The following is a 21,771-nucleotide window of genomic DNA, read 5'->3' as shown; positions in this document are numbered from 1 at the left end:
TGGATTCACACCAATGAAGATATTTACACCATATCTTATGATAGATTTTCCTGGTGACAGGCTTTCGCGCCTGTATTAAGGTATCAATGACCGACTCGGAGAAACCACGCTTTGATAAAATCAAGCGTTCAATCTCCAAGCAGTCAGCCCTGAAGTAGAAGGTCCTGCCTCAGAGGCAGAGTCCATGGTGGAAAGGATGACATGTCCACCAGATCTGCATACCAAGTCCTGCGTGGCCACGCAGGTGCTATCAAAATTACCGAGGCTCTCTCCTGTTTGATCTTGGCAATCAGACGAGGGAGCAGAGGAAACGGTGGAAACACATAAGCCAGGTTGAAGAACCAAGGCGCTGCTAGAGCATCTATCAGCGCTGCCTTGGGATCCCTGGACCTGGATCCGTAAAGAGGAAGCTTGGCGTTCTGGCGAGATGCCATGAGATCAAGTTCTGGTTTGCCCCAACGTTGAATCAACTGTGCAAACACCTCCGGATGGAGCTCCCACTCCCCCGGATGAAAAGTCTGTCGACTTAGAAAATCTGCCTCCCAGTTCTCTACTCCTGGGATATGGATAGCTGATAGATGGCAAGAGTGAATCTCTGTCCATTGAATTATCTTTGAAACCTCCAACATCGCTAGGGAACTCCTTGTTCCCCCTTGATGGTTGATGTAAGCTACAGTCGTGATGTTGTCCGACTGAAATCTGATGAACCTCACTGCCGCTAGCTGAGACCAAGCCTGAAGAGCATTGAATATCGCTCTTAGTTGCAGAATGTTTAATGGAAGGAGTGCCTCCTCCTGAGTCCACGACCCCTGAGCCTTCAGAGAGTTCCAGACTGCACCCCAGCCCAGAAGGCTGGCATCTGTTGTTACTATTGTCCAATCTGGCCTGCGGAAGGTCATACCTTTGGACAGATGGACCCGAGATAGCCACCAGAGAAGAGAATCCCTGGTCTCTTGATCCAGATTTAGAAGAGGGGACAAATCTGTGTAATCCCAATTCCACTGACTGAGCATCCAGAGTTGCAGCGGTCTGAGATGTAGGCGGGCAAATGGAACTATGTCCATTGCCGCTACCATTAAGCCGATTACTTCCATACACTGAGCCACCGAAGGGCGAGAAGTATAATAAAGAACACGGCAGGAATTTAGAAGTTTTGACAACCTGTCCTCTGTCAGGTAAATCCTCATTTCTACAGAATCTATCAGAGTTCCCAGGAAGGAAACTCTTGTGAGAGGGGATAGAGAACTCTTTTCTTCTCTTTCCCTTTTTGTTCACTTTCCACCCATGAGACCTCAGGAATGCCAGAACAATGTCCATATGGGACTTGGCAATTTGGAAATTCAACGCCTGTATCAGAATGTCGTCTAAGTAAGGGGCTACTGCTATGCCCCGCGGCCTTAGGACCGCCAGAAGTGACCCCAGAACCTTCGTAAAGATTCTTAGTGCCGTAGCTAACCCAAAGGGAAGAGCCACAAACTGGTAATGCCTGTCTAGGAAGGCGAACCTGAGAAACCGATGATGATCTTTGTGTATCGGAATGTGAAGATAAGCATCCTTTAAGTCCACGGTAGTCATGTATTGACCCTCCTGGATCATAGGTAGGTAGTGATGTCGCGAACCTAAAATTTTCGGTTCATGAACGGCGGACTCGGACTTCCGGTATTGTTCGCGAACCGCGCAAACCGCCATTGAATTCAATAGGCAGGCGAACTTTAAAACCTACAAGGGACTCTTTCTGGCCACAATAGTGATGGAAAAGTTGTTTCAATGGTACTAACACCTGGACTGTCGCATGCTGGAGGGGGATCCCTGTCAAAACTGCCATGGAAAATTACATAGTTTATGCAGAGTCTGCTTTTAAGCCATAATGGGCCTAAATCAACTAACATTCCCAAAGTGGCTGTCTCAAAACATCCCAGACATAAGATAGATTGATAGATAGGATAGATAGATATACATAGATTGATAGTTAAATAGAATCGATAGAAGAGAAATAGATATATAATTACCCTAATAAAGTCTAATAATTAAACATGCGTTCTTGGACCCAACTAGGTTGTGTTAAGTAGTACTGTTCTTCGCACTTTCAGCCCTGTAACTCCCCCTATTGGTGGAGGTCTATATGTCAAAGTACCTGACAAAGTATAACAACAAGACACGTGGTTTGGGACCCATGGTAATTTTGTTGTGTTAAGTAAAACTTTTCTTATCACTTGAATCCCTCTTACCCCCCCTTTTGTTGGAGCTCTATATGGCCTGCATGATTAGCCTGACAAAGTATAATAATAAAACATCTGGTCTTGGACCCATGGTAATTAGGTTGTGTTTAAGTAGTACTATTCTTATAACTGTAATCCCTGTTACTCCCCCTATCAAGGGAGGTCTATATGGCCTGCATGATTACCCTGACAAAGTATAACATCAAGACACACGGTGTTGAACCCATGATAACTAGCTTGTGTTAATTAGTACTTTTCTTAGCACTTTAATCCCTGTCCCCCCTCCTATTAGGGGTGTTCTATATGGCCTGCCCGATTACCCTGAAAAAATATAATAATAAGACATGCGGTCTGGTACCCATTTTAACTAGGTTGTGTTTTAAGTACTACCATTCTTAGCACTTTAATCTCTGTAACTCCCCCTATTTGGTGAGGTCTATACGGCCTGGATGATTACCCATACAAAATATAATAATAAGACATCTGCTCTTGGTCTGCGACCCATGGTAACTATGTTGTGTTAATTAGTAATGTCCTTCGCATTTTAATAGCTGTTACTCATACTCACCCTATCGGTGGAGGTCTATATGGCCTGCATGATTACCCTTACAAAATATAATAACCAAACATATGCTCTGTGACCCACGGTAAGTAGGTTGTGTTAAGTAGTACTGTTCTTTGCAGTTTAATACCTGTTACAACACCAAATGGTGGCAGGTCTATCTGGCCTTCATGATTAGCTGCACCCAAACCCCAAAAAAAGCCGAGTGGTCTTAGACTAACACCCATGGCTAACTTGGTTGTTTCAATTAGTACTATTCTTAGCACTTTCATCCCTGTTACGGGGGGTCTACATGGCCATCATGATTAGCCGAACAAAATACTACAATGCAACTTTTGCTCAGTCTTCATAGGCCCTTCATTGGCTGTATTTTGATAGTACAGTTCTTATTATTTTTATAGCTGATACAACACCGAATGGTGGCAGCTCTATATGGCCTGCATGATTAGCCGCACCCAATACAAAAATAAATCCAAGCGGTCTTGGATTAACACCCATGGCTAACTCGGTTGTTTCAAGTAGTACTATTCTTAGCACTTTCATCTCATCATCCCTGTTACTTCCAGGACTCTCGGTGGTGGTCTACATGGCCATCATGATTAGCCTAACCAAATACTACAGTCCAACCTTGGCTCAGTCTTCATAAGGCCCTTCATTGGCTGTATTTTGGTAGTACTGTTCTTATTAGTTTAATACCTGATACAACACCGAATGGTGGCAGCTCTATATGGCCTGCATGAATAGCCGCACCCAAAGCCAAAAAAAAAGCCAAGCGGTCTTGCACTAACACCCATTGCTAACTCTGTTGTTTCAAGTTCTGATATTCTTAGCTCTTTCATCTCATCCCTGTTACTTCCAGGACTCTCAGTGGTGGTGGTCTACATGGCCATCATGATTACCCTCACCAAAATATAACAACAATACGTGCATGCAGGGAACCATGGTAAGCTTACTTCCTTTCGCAAAATCGAGTATAACAGTTGCAGGCAGAGGTTCTGACCCTGCATTATGGCTGCACCTCTCCCTAAAAGAGGCATGCTTTACCGAGTCTGTGGGCATGTATGCAAAAAGAGGAGCAAGGCTGTACCGGTTGTTCTCCTTCAGCCGTTTTATACGCTGTCCCACGGCCACAACCCTCAACAACCACAACAGTATGAAACACCACATATGCCATCCTTTTGAACAACAGAGTACAGGTATGGCATTGATTTTAGTTACACAGCGATATTTATTATGAACCGTGAAATTGAAAACAAAAACATGATTGGACACCAAGTACAGTACAGGTCGTTCTCCTTCGGCCTTTTTAGAATAGTGTTCCGGACCCCCAACAAAAACAACAGCAGGAAAGAGGACATATGGCATCCTTTTGAACAATAGATGACAGGTAAGGCATAGATTTTACAAAGCCATAGATAATTTTTTTGCAACTGTGAAATAAAAAAAAACATTGATTGGACACCCAGCACACTTCTTTATCCTTAGGCCTTTTTATAAGAGGCTCCCGGAGCCTCAACAGAAAAAACATTATGAAAGAGGACATATGTCATCCTTTTGAATAATAGATTGCAGGAAAGGCATTGATTTTAGAAACCCAGAGATCATTAGTTTCAACCGGGAAATAGAAAAAAACATTGATTAGACACCCAGTACACTTATTTATCCTCAGGCCTTTTTAATAAGAGGGTCCCGGAGCCTCAACCGAAACAACAGCATGAAAGAGGACATATGTCATCCTTTTGAATAATAGATTATAGGAAAGGCATTGATTTTAGAATCCCAGAGATCATTTATATGACCCGGGAAATAGAAAAAAACATTGATTAGACACCCAGTACACTTATTTATCAACAGGCCTTTTTAATAAGAGGGTCCCGAAGCCTCAACCAAAACAACAGCATGAAAGAGGACATATGTCATCCTTTTGAATAATAGATTACAGGAAAGGCATTGATTTTAGAATCCCAGAGATCGTTATATGACCCGGGAAATAGAAAAAAACATTGATTAGACACCCAGTACACTTATTTATCCTCAGGCCTTTTTAATAAGAGGGTCCCGGAGCCTCAACCGAAACAACAGCATGAAAGAAGACATATGTCATCCTTTTGAATAATAGATTACAGGAAAGGCATTGATTTTAAAATCCCAGAGATCATTAGTTTCAACCGGGAAATAGAAAAAAAATTGATTAGACACCCAGTACACTTATTTATCCTCAGGCCTTCTTAATAAGAGGGTCCCGGAGCCTCAACCGAAACAACAGCATGAAAGAGGACATATGTCATACTTTTGAATAATAGATTAATTGAAAGGCATTGATTTTAGAAACCCACAGATCATTATTTGCAACTGGGAAATAGAAAAAAACATTGATTAGACACCCAGTACACTTATTTAGCCTCAGGCCTTTTTAATAAGAGGGTCCCGGAGCCTCAACCGAAACAACAGCATGAAAGAGGACATATGTCATCCTTTTGAATAATAGATTACAGGAAAGGCATTGATTTTAGAAACCCACAGATCATTATTTGCAACCGGGAAATAGAAAAAAACATTGATTAGACACCCAGTACACTTATTTATCCTCAGGCCTTTTTAATAAGAGGGTCCCGGAGCCTCAACCGAAACAATAACATGAAAGAGGACATATGTCATCCTTTTTAATAATAGATTACAGGAAAGGCATTGATTTTAGAATCCCAGAGATCATTAGTTTCAACCGGGAAATAGAAAAAAAAATTGATTAGACACCAAGTACACTTATTTATCCTCAGGCCTTCTTAATAAGAGGGTCCCAGAGCCTCAACCGAAACAACAGCATGAAAGAGGACATATGTCATCCTTTTGAATAATAGATTACAGGAAAGGCATTGATTTTAGAATTGCAGAGATTTTAGAATCCCAGAGATCATTTATATGACCCGGGAAATAGAAAAAAACATTGATTAGACACCCAGTACACTTATTTATCAACAGGCCTTTTTAATAAGAGGGTCCCGAAGCCTCAACCAAAACAACAGCATGAAAGAGGACATATGTCATCCTTTTGAATAATAGATTACAGGAAAGGCATTGATTTTAGAATCCCAGAGATCGTTATATGACCCGGGAAATAGAAAAAAACATTGATTAGACACCCAGTACACTTATTTATCCTCAGGCCTTTTTAATAAGAGGGTCCCGGAGCCTCAACCGAAACAACAGCATGAAAGAAGACATATGTCATCCTTTTGAATAATAGATTACAGGAAAGGCATTGATTTTAAAATCCCAGAGATCATTAGTTTCAACCGGGAAATAGAAAAAAAATTGATTAGACACCCAGTACACTTATTTATCCTCAGGCCTTCTTAATAAGAGGGTCCCGGAGCCTCAACCGAAACAACAGCATGAAAGAGGACATATGTCATACTTTTGAATAATAGATTAATTGAAAGGCATTGATTTTAGAAACCCACAGATCATTATTTGCAACTGGGAAATAGAAAAAAACATTGATTAGACACCCAGTACACTTATTTAGCCTCAGGCCTTTTTAATAAGAGGGTCCCGGAGCCTCAACCGAAACAACAGCATGAAAGAGGACATATGTCATCCTTTTGAATAATAGATTACAGGAAAGGCATTGATTTTAGAAACCCACAGATCATTATTTGCAACCGGGAAATAGAAAAAAACATTGATTAGACACCCAGTACACTTATTTATCCTCAGGCCTTTTTAATAAGAGGGTCCCGGAGCCTCAACCGAAACAATAACATGAAAGAGGACATATGTCATCCTTTTTAATAATAGATTACAGGAAAGGCATTGATTTTAGAATCCCAGAGATCATTAGTTTCAACCGGGAAATAGAAAAAAAAATTGATTAGACACCAAGTACACTTATTTATCCTCAGGCCTTCTTAATAAGAGGGTCCCAGAGCCTCAACCGAAACAACAGCATGAAAGAGGACATATGTCATCCTTTTGAATAATAGATTACAGGAAAGGCATTGATTTTAGAATTGCAGAGATAATTTATATGACCCAGGAAATAGAAAAAAACATTGATTAGACACCCAGTACACTTATTTATCCTCAGGCCTTTTTAATAAAAGGGTCCCGGAGCCTCAACCGAAACAACAGCATGAAAGAGGACATATGTCATCCTTTTGAATAATAGATTACAGGAAAGGCATTGATTTTAGAAACCCATAGATCATTATTTGCAACCGGGAAATAGAAAAAAACATTGATTAGACACCCAGTACACTTATTTATCCTCAGGCCTTTTTAATAAGAGGGTCCCGGAGCCTCAACCGAAACAATAACATGAAAGAGGACATATGTCATCCTTTTGAATAATAGATTACAGGAAAGGCATTGATTTTAGAATCCCAGAGATCATTAGTTTCAACCGGGAAATAGAAAAAAATATTGATTAGACACCCAGTACACTTATTTATCCTCAGGCCTTTTTAATAAGAGGGTCCCAGAGCCTCATCCGAAACAACAGCATGAAAGAGGACATATGTCATCCTTTTGAATAATAGATTACAGGAAAGGCATTGATTTTAGAATTGCAGAGATCATTTATATGACCCGGGAAATAGAAAAAAACATTGATTAGACACCCAGTACACTTATTTATCCTCAGGCCTTTTTAATAAAAGGGTCCCGGAGCCTCAACCGAAACAACAGCATGAAAGAGGACATATGTCATCCTTTTGAATAATAGATTAATTGAAAGGCATTGATTTTAGAAACCCACAGATCATTATTTGCAACCGGGAAATAGAAAAAAACATTGATTAGACACCCAGTACACTTATTTAGCCTCAGGCCTTTTTAATAAGAGGGTCCCGGAGCCTCAACCGAAACAACAGCATGAAAGAGGACATATGTCATCCTTTTGAATAATAGATTACAGGAAAGGCATTGATTTTAGAAACCCACAGATCATTATTTGCAACCGGGAAATAGAAAAAAACATTGATTAGACACCCAGTACACTTATTTATCCTCAGGCCTTTTTAATAAGAGGGTCCCGGAGCCTCAACCGAAACAACAGCATGAAAGAGGGCATATGTCATCCTTTTGAATAATAGATTACAGGAAAGGCATTGATTTTAGAAACACAGAGATAATTAGTTGCAACCGGGAAATCTAAAAAAACTTAGATTATACACCCAGTACACTTCTTTATCCATAGGCCTTTTTAGCAGAGGCTCCAGGACCCTCAACAAAAACAAGAGCAGGGAGGTGGGCATAGGAGTACAATGAAGTGTGACAATAATAATGTGAAGGGGAAGATTGCGGAGTTGTGGCATTTTAATTTTGTTATCGTGGGAAGTACTTGCAATTACATTGCTCTGGTGAATCCATATTGCAAATGTGTTTTTTAAGGCACTGTTTGTCTATTTTTTTGAATATCAGCATTTGGTAATTGAAGCTCAACTTAAGGCTTGTGAGAACCGACCTTTCTTCTGGCTGTTTGCAAATGTTGTGGCTCTGGACAAACATGTGGATAAGGGGCCATCAGCCATATTCTGCATGCAACCCCTTTGATGATTGACGATAAACATGTGTCACCTGCAATCAGAGCCTGTTACTTCTGTCTAAATCATCTTCCTGGTATGGACAGGCCACTGTTTCCCACAGCAAGTCCGAAGCTTGAACTACAAGATTGTCTTGAGTATGGTAGGAAACCAAAGTTTATTTAATTCTGTACTATCACCACAAAAGCTGAACTTCTTGAACCAAGGAAAATGCAAGCAATTTCATGTGCTTATGGATGACAAGGACGTCCTGTCCTGTGGTGCACAGAGATGGAGAGGATTTTGGGCCTCCCTGTACACTACCCAGATATCTCTTTAACATCACCAGAAACACAAGACAGCGACTCTTGGGAAGTTCCTGGAGTGTTCCGGTAGCCATCTCTTTGCGCCCCGAAAGGAATACTTTCAGTGTTTTTGTATACATCCGACAACAGCTTCGGAGACTGTGGTGACGCACATATTATTTACTGTTGTTCCAGCTGTGGCAATATCAATTGGCATTAAAAAGGTAAGATTTGGGGGGGCGGAGCCTATAGCTGTTGCGGTAGGACGTGTGTTTGAGGAGCTCCAGGTCTTACAATTTACTTTGGAGTTAGTTTTCAACCTTAATTTAATTTTCTTTTTGGGATTCATAGTCACACTTTCTGGGGCTATCCAAGAGGAGCCTGGAGATACCTTACTCATATCGGCTTACCTATGTTCCTCAGCTGACTGCATTACAGCTAGCCGCGACACTGAGAGGCCTCTCTAGCCTGATAGTGCTGTCAAAGCTGCCGCCAATATACCCCCCAGGACCCTGGGTTATCAAACCAGTTCTATAGTAACTGGACAACTCGTTAATCACAACTATTGACAAAGAGAAGGAAAAGCACTAGTCACCCCTTATATCAACGGGTACGGAGACCTGTATTTTGCCTTTCCAATATGGCGCCGGACACCAAACTAATCCTGAATGAAAAAAAAAGGTAAGATTTGGAGACTAGTGACGCACATTTTATGCACGCTGTGGCAATTGCAATTTGCATTAAAAAGAATCTGCTAACAACCACTACCTATGACCACACCTGACTCCTGAAGTCATGCTTCAGTTATTAACTCAAGTTAATTTTTTTTTTTTTTATTATGCTCAGCAGATTCAAAACATACCATTCTTCTAGTCATATCACACGACATGTCAAAATGCTGCTTGGAAAATGGCAGTGTGCAAAGTCATAATCTTAGTGAACCTATAATAAGTGCATTACATTTTCTAAAATAAACAAAAATACAGAGAAAAAAAAAAAAGGAAAGAGGACATATGGCATCCTTTTGAACAATAGATTAAATTTAAGGCATTGATTTGAGAAACCCAGAGATAATTTGTTGCAACAGGGAAATCTAAAAAAACCTTGATTAGACACCCAGTACACTTATTTATCCTTAGGCCTTATTAGCAGAGGCTCCAGGACCCTCAACAAAACCAGCAGCAGGAAAGAGGACATATGGCATCCTTTTGAAAAATAGATTTCTGGAAAGGCATTGATTTTAGAAACCCGGGGATAATTTGTTTCAACCGGGAAATCTAAAAAAACATTGATTAGACACCCAGTACACATATTTATCCTTAGGCCTTTTTATCAGAGGCTCCAGGACCCTCAACAGAAACAACAGCATGAAAGAGGACATATGGCATCCTTGTGAATAACAAATTACAGGAAAGGCATTGATTTTAGAAACCCAGGGATAATTTGTTGCAACCGTGAAATCTAAAAAAACATTGATTGGACACCCAGTACACTTCTTTATCCTTAGGCCTTTTTATCAGAGGCTCCCGGAGCCTCAACAGAAAAAACAGCATGAAAGAGGACATATGGCATCCTTGTTAATAATAGATTAAAGGAAAGGCAATGATTTTAGAAACTCAGGGATAATTTGTTTCAACCGGGAAATCTAAAAAAAGATTGATTAGACACCCAGTACACTTATTTATCCTTAGGCCTTTTTAGCAGACGCTCCAGGACCCTCCACAAAACCAGCAGCATGAAAGAGGACATATGGCATCCTTTTGAATATTAGATTACAGGAATGGCATTGATTTTAGAAACACAGAGATCATTAGTTGCAACCATGAAATCTAAAAAAACATAGATTATACACCCAGTACACTTCTTTATACTTAGGCCTTTTTATAAGAGGCTCCAGGAGCCTCAACAGAAACAACAGCATGAAAGAGGACATATGGCATCCTTGTGAATAATAGATTACAGGAAAGGCATTGATTTTAGAAACCCGGGGATAATTTGTTGCAACCGTGAAATCTAAAAAAAGATTGATTAGACACCCAGTATACTTTGTTGTTTTGATGCTGGATATCGGACAAGTGCGCCATGGCCGCGTAGGATGCCTGAAATGGCCACACACCTTCCTGGCCTGCTTCAGGATGTCCTGTAAGCCTGGGTACTTATGGACAAATCGTTGTACAATTAGAGTACACACATGTGCCATGCACGGCACATGTGTCAACTTGCCCAATTTCAATGCCGCCACCAAATTACTTCCATTGTCAGAAACAACCTTGCCAATCTCCAGTTAGTGCGAAGTCAGGCACTGATCCACCTGTGCGTTCACGGCGGTCAGGAGTGCTGGTGCGGTGTGACTCTCCGCTTTCAGGCAAGTCAACCCCAAGACGGCCTGACAATGCCGTACCCGCGATGTAGCATAGTACCTGGGGAGCTGGAGGGGGTGCCATAGATGTGGAGCAAGACGCAGAAGTTGAAGAGGACTCAGCCAAGGAAGAGGTTATGGAAGAGGATGGAGTAGGAGGAGTAGAGGAGGTAGCAGCAGGCCTGCCTGCAAGTCGTGGCAGTGTCACCAACTCTTCTGCAGAGCCACGCATTCCATGCTTGTCAGAAGTCAGCAGGTTTACCCAATGCACAGTGTAGGTGATATACCTGCCCTGACCATGCTTTGCAGACCAGCTATCCGTGGTCATATGGACCCTTGCCCCAACGCTGTGTGCCAGACATGCCATAACTTCCTTTCTCACAACAGAGTACAGGTTTGGGATTGCCTTTTGTGAAAAGAAATTTCTACCAGGTACCTTCCACTGCGGTGTCCCAATAGATACAAATTTTTTGAAAGCATCAGACTCCACCAGCTTGTATGGTAAAAGCTGGCGGGCTAAGAGTTCAGACAAGCCAGCTGTCAGACGCCGGGCAAGGGGCTGACTTTGAGAAATTGGCTTCTTACGCTCAAACATGTCCTTGACAGACACCTGACTGTGGGCAGATGACCAGGAACTGCTACGTAAGAGAGACTCAGTGGAGGATGGTTGAGAGGGGGCAAGGAGGACAGCACTGGATGACATGGCTGAAGATGCTGGAGCAGGAGGAGGAGGGCGGCTTTCACTTTGTGTGCTGCTTCTACTTATGTGTTCTTCCCATCGGCCTTTGTGATGGGAGACCATGTGCCTTTGCAAAGCAGTTATACCTAGGTGGGTGTTGGACTTCCCACGACTCAGTTTCTTTTGGCACAGGTTGCAAATGGCATCGCTGTTGTCAGAGGCAGACACACACAAAAAAATGCCACACTGCTGAGCTCTGCGATGACGGCATTCTGGTGGTGGCAACAGCATGCATTGATGGGCGCCGGCGTGCTGTCTGGCTGACCCCTAGTGACGATGCATGCTGTCTGACTGTGCCACTAGCTCCTTGAGACGACCTCCCCATGCTTCCAAATCGTCTCCTCCTCCTCTCTGTCTCCGCATCTGAACTTTCCCCCTCTTCTTCTTTTTTTCTAGCAGGCACCCACGTGACATCCACCGACACATCATCATCAACCGCTTCACTTGTATCTGAAACATCAAGAAAGGAAGCAGCAGCGGGTACAACATCATCATCATCACACCGTACCTCCATGTCAGTAATGCTGCCTGACTGAGACTGATCACTATTATCTACATCCTCTGTCAATGATGGTTGTGCATCACTCATTTCTTCCAAATGATGTGTCAATAACTCCTGTGACAGATCAAGTGAAGCGGCTGTGGTGCTAGTGTTGGTGGTGGCGACAGGTGGGGGAGTGGCACTGGTCACTTGAGACCTGCCCAAAGCACAGCTGGACGTAGATGGTGCGTCAAGGTTAGGAGGACTAGCAGCGGAAGCTGAAGAAGATTGGGTGTCCTGTGTTAGCCATTCAACTAGGTCCTCCTCAGAAGTTTTCGCGTCCCCCCTGGCACCCGGCGTCTGAACAATGTGCATATTTGTAGGGTCTAAAGGAATCACAGCACCACGGAACCTGCGGGGTGGCCTGCCTCTGCCTGTCATTTTTTTTTAAATGGACACTAACAATACTATTACACCAATTGAGTGGTGGCACTGTGAAAGTGGGCACAGTATACGCTGTGAGACTGACAACAACAAAAAAGACAGATGTTTTAAAAATCACAAATTGTTAATTTTTTAAAATATTACAAGTACTGTGACAACAAATATGATTGTTTGGCACTAGTTGGAAAATGGGCCTGTCTGGCACACACGCTGGGAGAAAGGAAACTGCAATTCAATGGCACTAGGAGACTGAAGAATCACAGTCAAAACAGTTATGATTAACAAAAATTCCAATCCTGTTACAATAAATATGATTGGTGGCACTAATTGGCTAGTTGGGACTGGCACACAGGCAGGAGGAAAATGCAATTCAAGGAGGGCACTAGTAGACTGCAGATTGACAGTCAAAACAGTGATGATTGACAAATTTTGCAATACTGTTAAAATAAATATGATTGCTGGCACTAATTGGATAGTTGGGCCTGGCACACAGGCTGGCAGGCAGTAGAAAAGTGCAATTCAATGGCACGAACAAACTAAGGATTAAGATCAACAATCAAAATTTTTTTAATTTTAATTAGTAACTATACTGTGACAACAATTATGATTGGTGTAAATAGTTGGCAAGACGGCCTGGCACAAAAGGCTGGCAGGCAGGAGGTAGATGCAATTCAAGGACACTAGGAGACTGATTACTGACAGTCAAAACAGTGATGATTGACAATTTTTGCAATACTGTTAAAAGAAATATGATTGCTGGCAATAATTGGCTAGGTGGGCCTGGCACACAGGCTGCAAGGCAGGAGGAAAGTGCAATTCAATGGCACGAGCAAACTGAGGATTCACAACAACTATTACCAAAATTTTAAATTTTTAATTATTAAGAATACTGGGACAACAAATATGATTGGTGTAAATATTTTTCAAGTAGGCCTGGCACACAGGCGGCTTGGAAGGCAGTAGAAAAGTATAATTCTAGGGCACAAGCAAACTGAGGATTAAGATCAACAATCAAGAATTTTTTAATTTAAATTAGTAACTGTACTGTGACAACAATTATGATTGGTGTAAATAGTTGGCAAGACGGCCTGGCACAAAAGGCTGGCAGGCAGGAGGTAGATGCAATTCAAGGACACTAGGAAACTGATTACTGACAGTCAAAACAGTGATGATTGACAATTTTTGCAATACTGTTAAAAGAAATATGGTTGCTGGCAATAATTGGCTAGGTGGGCCTAGCACACAGCAGGCTGCAAGGCAGGAGGAATGTGCAATTCAATGGCACCAGCAAACTGAGGATTCACAACAACTATTACCAAAAAATGTATTTTTTAATTATTAAGAATACTGTGACAACAAATATGATTGGTGTAAATATTTTTCAAGTAGGCCTGGCACACAGGCGGCTTGGAAGGCAGTAGAAAAGTATAATTCTAGGGCACGAGCAAACTGAGGATTAAGATCAACAATCAAGAATTTTTTAATTTTAATTAGTAACTGTACTGTGACAACAATTATGATTGGTGTAAATTGTTGGCAAGACGGCCTGGCACAAAAGGCTGGCAGGCAGGAGGTAGATGCAATTCAAGGACACTAGGAGACTGATTACTGACAGTCAAAACAGTGATGATTGACAATTTTTGCAATACTGTTAAAAGAAATATGGTTGCTGGCAATAATTGGCTAGGTGGGCCTAGCACACAGCAGGCTGCAAGGCAGGAGGAATGTGCAATTCAATGGCACCAGCAAACTGAGGATTCACAACAACTATTACCAAAAAATGTATTTTTTAATTATTAAGAATACTGTGACAACAAATATGATTGGTGTAAATATTTTTCAAGTATGCCTGGCACACAGGCGGCTTGGAAGGCAGTAGAAAAGTATAATTCTAGGGCATGAGCAAACTGAGGATTAAGATCAACAATCAAGAATTTTTTAATTTTAATTAGTAACTGTACTGTGACAACAATTATGATTGGTGTAAATAGTTGGCAAGACGGCCTGGCACAAAAGGCTGGCAGGCAGGAGGTAGATGCAATTCAAGGACACTAGGAGACTGATTACTGACAGTCAAAACAGTGATGATTGACAATTTTTGCAATACTATTAAAATAAATATGATTGCTGGCACTAATTGGATAGTTGGGCCTGGCACACAGGCTGGCAGGCAGTAGAAAAGTGCAATTCAATGGCACGAGCAAACTGAGGATTAAGATCAACAATCAAAAAAATTTTTATTTTAATTATTAACTATACTGTGACAACAATTATGATTGGTGTAAATAGTTGGCAAGACGGCCTGGCACAAAAGGCTGGCAGGCAGGAGGTAGATGCAATTCAAGGACACTAGGAGACTGATTACTGACAGTCAAAACAGTGATGATTGACAATTTTTGCAATACTGTTAAAAGAAATATGGTTGCTGGCAATAATTGGCTAGGTGGGCCTCGCACACAGCAGGCTGCAAGGCAGGAGGAATGTGCAATTCAATGGCACCAGCAAACTGAGGATTCACAACAACTATTACCAAAAATTGTATTTTTTAATTATTAAGAATACTGTGACAACAAATATGATTGGTGTAAATATTTTTCAAGTAGGCCTGGCACACAGGCTTGGAAGGCAGTAGAAAAGTATAATTCTAGGGCACGAGCAAACTGAGGATTAAGATCAACAATCAAGAATTTTTTAATTTTAATTAGTAACTGTACTGTGACAACAATTATGATTGGTGTAAATAGTTGGCTAGACGGCCTGGCACAAAAGGCTGGCAGGCAGGAGGTAGATGCAATTCAAGGACACTAGGAAACTGATTACTGACAGTCAAAACAGTGATGATTGACAATTTTTGCAATACTGTTAAAAGAAATATGATTGCTGGCAATAATTGGCTAGGTGGGCCTGGCACACAGGCTGCAAGGCAGGAGGAAAGTGCAATTCAATGGCACGAGCAAACTGAGGATTCACAACTATTACCAAAAATTTTAATTTTTAATTATTAATAATACTGTGACAACAAATATGATTGGTGTAAATATTTTTCAAGTAGGCCTGGCACACAGGCTTGGAAGGCAGTAGAAAAGTATAATTCTAGGGCACGAGCAAACTGAGGATTAAGATCAACAATCAAGAATTTTTTAATTTTAATTAGTAACTGTACTGTGACAACAAGTATGATTTGTGAAACGGCCTGGCACAAAAGGCTGGCAGGCAGGAGGAAAAGTGCAATTCAATGGCACGAGCAAACTGAGGATTCACAACAACTATTACCAAAAATTGTATGTTTTAATTATTAAGAATACTGTGACAACAAATATGATTGGTGTAAATATTTTTCAAGTAGGCCTGGCACACAGGCTTGGAAGGCAGTAGAAAAGTGCAATTCTAGGGCACGAGCAAACTGAGGATTAAGATCAACAATCACATTTTTTTTAATTTTAATTAGTAACTATACTGTCTGTGACAACAATTATGATTGGTGTAAATAGTTGGCTAGACGGCCTGGCACAAAAGGCTGGCAGGCAGGAGGTAAATGCTATTCAAGGACACTAGGAGACTGCATACTGACAGTCAAAACAGTGATGATTGACAATTTTTGCAATACTGTTTAAAGAAATATGATTGCTGGCAATAATTGGCTAGGTGGGCCTGGCACACAGGCTGCAAGGCAGGAGGAAAAGTGCAATTCAATGGCACGAGCAAACTGAGGATTCACAACAACTATTACCAAAAATTTTATTTTTTAATTATTATGAATACTGTGACAACAAATATGATTGGTGTAAATATTTTTTAAGTAGGCCTGGCACACAGGCTTGGAAGGCAGTAGAAAAGTGTAATTCTAGGGCACGAGCAAACTGAGGATTAAGATCAACAATCACATTTTTTTTATTTTTAATTAGTAACTATACTGTCTGTGACAACAATTATGATTGGTGTAAATAGTTGGCTAGACGGCCTGGCACAAAAGGCTGGCAGTGGCAGGCAGGAGGTAAATGCAATTCAATGGCACTAGGAGACTGAATATTTGCAGTCCAAAAAATTATGATTATTTTTTTTTATATACTGTTACAAGAATTATGATTGGTGCCACTAATTGGCTAGTTGGGCCTGGCACACAGGCTGGCAGATAAGAGTTGTGGATGGTAGGTAGGGCAGCAATTTAACACAGTATGCTGTGTAAGTGACAAAAACACAGGCCTGATAGAAAATTAAGTTAGATTACACTAGCAAAATATTTTAAAATTTTAGATTTTAATATTAAAATTATGTTAAGAAGTGCAATGCACATATGACTCTATGAGTGGTCGCACTGGCTGGCTGCTACGTAGGGCAGCAATTAACAACAGTATGCTGTGTAAGTCAGATAGACAGTTAGACACAGGCCTGATAGAAAATAAAATTAGATTACACTAGCATAATGATTTAAAGACTTTTTTTGGCAATTTAAAGAAAAAGGTTAAGCACATACATATGAGTCGTGGCTGATAGCCTTGGAGGGGTAGCTATTAAAAACAGTAGGCTCTGTAAGTCAGATACACACACGCCTGATAGAAAAATACTATTAGATTACACTAGAAAAATGATTTAAATTATTTTTTTTGGGGGGGAAATTAAAAAAAAGGTTAAACACATATGAGTCATGGCTCATAGACTAGGGAGGGCAGCAAGTAAACACAGTAGGCTCTGTATGTCAGCAAAACACACAGGCCAGTTAGAAAATTATATTAGATTACACTATCAAACAAATTTAAACTTTTTTTTTTATATATTAAAATTAAGGTGAAGAAGAATAGATATGAGTGCTGGGTGGCTGCCTGGCACAGACCAATTAACCAAAAGACTAAAAAAAATGAGGTATATTAATGCTGAGTGAGCCTGACAGACACAGGCCTGATAGTAAATGTAATTAGATTTTTTTTTTTTTTTTTATTTAAAATAATGTTATAAACGGATATTAACACTGGTGGCTGCTGGCTGGCACAGAGCAATGAACCAGAGTATATGCTGTGTGACACTGGCCTGATAGAAAATGAAAAAAAATTACACTAGCAAAATAATTAAATTTTTTGTTTAGTTAAATTTAAACTAATGTTGTTAGGGAGATATCAGTGGTGGCAGTAATCATATGCTGTGAGCCTTAAACACACAGCCTGAAAGCCAGGCAAATGCTAATAAAAAAAAAACGGAAAAAAAAACAAAAAAACTGCACGAAATATAGCCCTAAAAAGGGCTTTTTGGGGTGCTGTGCTTGCAGCAGAGATGAGTGGAGTCCTTCTGAACTGTAAATACACTAGCCTAGCTATGTTTTTCCTATTAATGTCAGGAACAAAAACACAACACGTCCTCTCATTAAGAAAGCAAGGTCGTTATGAGTCTAAAATGTCGGATTCCGAGTAGCTGGGAGGGTCTGTGAGGGAGTGTCTGATGTTGATTGGCTCTAATGTGTCAGGCGGCTGTGACATAAAGGGTCAAAGTTTCCTCAATGATGACACATAGGGTTGAATCGAACATCGCCATGTGTTCGCCCACAAACGCGAACAAGCTATGTTCGCTGTGAACAGTTCGCGGGCGAACAGTTCGGGACATCACTATAGGTAGGATGGTTCGAATAGTCTCCATCTTGAAAGATGGGACCCTGAGAAATTTGTTTAGGATCTTGAGATCTAAGATTGGTCTGAAGGTTCCCTCTTTCTTGGGAACCACAAAGAGATTTGAATAGAAGCCTTGCCCCTGTTCCTCCTTTGGAACTGGGTAGATCACTCCCATAACTAGGAGGTCTTGAACACAATGTAAGAATGTCTCTCTCTTTATCTGGTCTGCAGATAATTGTGAGAGGTGAAATCTTCCTTTTGGGGAAGAAGCTTTGAAGTCCAGAAGATATCCCTGGGACACAATTTCCAATTCCCAGGGATCCTGGACATCTCTTGCCCAAGCCTGGGTGAAGAGAGAAAGTCTGCCCCCTACTAGATCCGTTAACGGATCGGGGGCTGATCTTTCATGCTGTCTTAGAGGCAGTAGCAGGCTTCTTGGCCTGCTTACCTTTGTTCCAGGCATGGTTAGGTCTCCAGACCGGCTTGGATTGAGCAAAATTTCCCTCTTGTTTTGCATTAGAGGGAGTTGATGCCGCGCTCGTCTTAAAGTTTCGAAAGGCACGAAAATTAGTTTGTTTGGTCCAGGATTTAAGCCATAGCGCCCTACGCGCCTGTATAGCAAAACCTGAGTTCTTAGCCCGAGAAAAATATGCCCGAGAAAAAAAAAATCAGATCAATAAAGATGCATGGGGATCTTCTTTGTTTAGTAAGGGATCTGGGAGGGGGAGGGATGTAGATAATTAAGGGGGGCCAGCTACACTACAGAAAACTAATTTTTAATCTAAAAAAGTTAAAAAAAAACTATTTTGGGGGGCAAATTGGGTACTGGCAGACAGCTGCCAGTACCCAAGATGGCGGCAAATAGGTAGAGGGGGAGGGTTAGAGAGATGTATGGGGGGATCAGGGAGGTTGTGGGGTAAGGGGGATGCAGACTGCAGACAGTATGAAAAAAAAAATAACAAAAAATAATAAATGATTTTTATTTCAGTACGGGCAGACTTTCTGCCAGTACTTAAGATGGCGGAAACAATTGTGAGGTGGGGGAGGGAAGAGTGCTGTTTGAAGGAGGTCAGGCGGGGATCAGGGGGTGGGATGTGTCAGGTGGGAGGCTGATCTCTACACTAAAGATAAAAATTAACCCTACAAGCTACCTAATTAACCCCTTAACTGCTGGGCATATTACAAGTGTGGTGCGCAGCAGCATTTAACGGCCTTATTATTACCAAAAAGCAACGCCAAAGCCATATATGTCTGCTATTTCTGAACAAAGGGGATCCCAGAGAAGCATTTACAACCATTTATGCCATAATTGCACAAGCTGTTTGTAAATAATTTCAGTGAGAAACCTAAAATTGTGAAAAATTTAATAGTTTTTTTTTATTTGATCGTATTTGGCGGTGAAATGGTGGCATGAAATATACCAAAATGGGCCTAGATCATTAATTTGGGTTGTCTATTACACTACACTAAAGCTAAAATTAAACCTAAAAGCTCCCTACAAGCTCCCTAGTTAACCCCTTCACTGCTGGGCATAATACACATGTGGTGTGCAGCGGCATTTAGCGGCCTTCTAATTACCAAAAAGCAACGCCAAAGCCATATATGTCTGCTATTTCTGAACAAAGGGGATCCCAAAGAAGCATTTACAACCATTTATGCCATAATTGCACAAGATGTTTGTAAATAAATTCAGCGAGAATCCTAAAGTTTGTGAAAAAAATTGTGAAAAAGTCAACAATTTTTTTTATTTGATCGCATTTGGCGGTGAAATGGTGGCATGAAATATACCAAAATGGGCCTAGATCAATACTTTGGAATGTCTTCTAAATAAAAATATATACTTGTCAAGGGATATTCAGGGATTCCTGAAAGATATCAATGTTCCAATGTAACTAGCGCTAATTTTTAAAAAAAAGAGGTTTGGAAATAGCAAAGTGCTACTTGTATTTTTTGCCCTATAACTTGCAAAAAAAAAAAAGAACATGTAAACATTGGGTATTTCTAAACTCAGGACAAAATTTAGAAACTATTTACAATGGGTGTTTTTTGGTGGTTGTAGATGTGTAACAGATTTTGGGGGTCAAAGTTAGAAAAAGTGTGTGTTTTTTCCATTTTTTCCTCATATTTTGTATTTTTTTTATAGTAAATTATAAGATATGATGAAAATAATGGTATCTTTAGAAAGTCCATTTAATGGCGAGAAAAACGGTATATAATATGTGTGGGTACAGTAAATGAGTAAGAGGAAAATTACAGCTAAACACAAACACTGCAGAAATGTAAAAATAGCCATTGTCATTAAGGGTAAGAAAATTGAAAAATGGTCCGGTCATTAAGGGGTTAAGAGAAACAAATTTTGTCAGAAATTGAAAAACAGTGAAAAAAAGCAGTAAATCTTACAAAATTTTTACAGTGTGTATAATAGACTAACAGAGCATTGCACCCACTTGCAAATGGATGATTAACAGAATATGATCTTTATAACTTAAAGTAAAATCAGTACATTTTGTACACATTCTAAGAGGGGGTTCCACAATGGCTTCTAAACATAATGAACAAGGAGTTTCCTCTATGTCAGACATGTTTAAACAGACTAGCAATGAGACCAGCAAGCTTGGAAAACACTTTGATAAATGTAAACAAGCAAAAAATAAAAACAGTACTGTGCCTTTAAGAGAAACAAATTTTGTCAGAAATTGAAAAACAGTGAAAAAAAGCAGTAAATCTTACGAAATTTTTACAGTGTGTATAATAGACTAACAGAGCATTGCACCCACTTGCAAATGGATGATTAACCCCTTAGTTTCAAAACCGGATCAAAAAAACAATATAAACGTTTTTTAACAGTCACAACAAACTGCCACAGCTCTGCTGTGGCCCTACCTGCCCATACAACGACTTTTGAAGGCAAAAAAAACCTTTGTAGAGGTCCTAAGTGTTCAGGGAACTCCTTCAGGGAAACTGGATGTCTCAACTTGCAAAATCTAATGCGCATTTACGCGTGAAAATAGGCCCCTCCCAACCTGTATTCACAGTGAGAGGGCCTAACAGAACTAACCCTAGGCAAAAATCTAGCCAGCCATGTGGAAAAAACTGGGCTCCAATAAAGTTTTATCACCAATATGTAGAAAAAAACGTTTAAACACTTCCAGCAAACGTTATCTTATTTTCAGTAATGTGAGAAGTAATAAGAATATTACCTTTTACAGCAAGCATGATACTAGTCGTTATTAAATCACTGTAATCAGGCTTACATTAAATAAATCCGGTATTAACAGCATTTTCTAGCATATTCATTTCTCTAGAAAAATTTAAACTGCACATACCTCATAGCAGGAGACCCTGCACGCCATTCCCCCAGCTGAAGTTACCTCATCTCTTCAGTTATGTGTGAGAACAGCAATGGATCTTAGTTACAAGCTGCTAAGATCATCAAAAACCACAGGCAGACTCTTCTACAACTTTCTGCCTGAGGCTAAAACAGTACAACTCCGGTACCATTTGAAAATAACAAACTTTTGATTGAAGATAAACTACATAATC

At 40.5% G+C, this 21,771-nt stretch overlaps 1 protein-coding gene across 1 annotated transcript in view; it reads right to left on the bottom strand.

Annotated features, from left to right (window-relative positions):
* The window catches only part of LOC128645335 (histamine N-methyltransferase-like), a 96,113-nt gene that overhangs the window by 33,202 nt on the left and 41,140 nt on the right, over positions 1–21,771 (bottom strand). The gene's annotated exons all lie outside the window — the stretch shown is intronic.

Source organism: Bombina bombina, chromosome 1 (assembly GCF_027579735.1).
Source record: "Bombina bombina isolate aBomBom1 chromosome 1, aBomBom1.pri, whole genome shotgun sequence".
Taxonomy (NCBI): Eukaryota; Metazoa; Chordata; class Amphibia; order Anura; family Bombinatoridae; genus Bombina; species Bombina bombina.
Note: the sequence above shows the minus strand (reverse complement) of the source record. Positions and strands in the feature narration are given on the sequence as shown.